This window comes from Galeopterus variegatus, unplaced genomic scaffold, assembly GCF_000696425.1.
Source record: "Galeopterus variegatus unplaced genomic scaffold, G_variegatus-3.0.2 Scaffold4300, whole genome shotgun sequence".
Lineage (NCBI taxonomy): Eukaryota > Metazoa > Chordata > Mammalia > Dermoptera > Cynocephalidae > Galeopterus > Galeopterus variegatus.
In genome coordinates this window covers 44,585-45,358 of record NW_007730411.1, presented here as the reverse complement: position 1 = coordinate 45,358, position 774 = coordinate 44,585, and the positions used below count along the sequence as shown (strand labels likewise).

Genomic DNA, 774 nt, shown 5'->3' with positions numbered 1-774 from the left:
AATGTTGTCATACAGTGCATGATTGTATGTGTATATATTTGTATGTTTCTATATCCATAAAGAATGTGTAGAAAGACATGCATCAAACTCTTATCACTTATTATTTTAAGGTGGAGGGTAATGGTGGGGGGGGAGAAGGTGAGGGAAACTTTGTACATTGTTGTGAGCCAATATTACTTTGTTGTTTGAAAAGAAAAACCCCATACCTTTAAAAACTATAATTACATTTTCCATTAACTCAGATTACCTTCCTTATTCCTGCCTCTTTGCCCTAAATCTAAATTCATACAGTTTTTCTAAATGTGTGAGCTAAAATAAGACATGGATTCTTGAGATCCCTGGGTTATAACTTAAGAGGATCCAAAATTGGATATCAAACCTACTGTCGCTAGTGTAAGAGGATGAAGACCTTGACGATATGATTTTATCATGTACCAAGAACAGCATGATTGTCAGGATGAAGCCTCACCTTTAGTGGCTTTCAAAGTTATTCTAAGTGAATGGGGCAGTGGAGATAGGGCAAGTGCTTAGACTCCTGGTGCTGATAATCCACAGTTCAGCACTCCTGTCAATACTCATTGTAGATGAAATAAATAAGACAGAAAACTTATCAGTGAAGCACCAAAAGATTTTTCAAGAAGGAAATAACATTTTCAGCATCACAAAACAGTGACTATATGCATAGATGAAACACACATAGTTGTGTGATAAACCTTCTGTGTCGGTGATGGGCCATAATAATCATATACATTGTATATTGACAAAATAAAAATT

General features: G+C 35.3%; 1 protein-coding gene across 1 annotated transcript in view; it reads right to left on the bottom strand.

The window, feature by feature from the left end:
* LOC103602787 (zinc finger protein GLIS3-like) overlaps positions 1–774 on the bottom strand; it is a 158,611-nt gene that overhangs the window by 136,671 nt on the left and 21,166 nt on the right. The gene's annotated exons all lie outside the window — the stretch shown is intronic.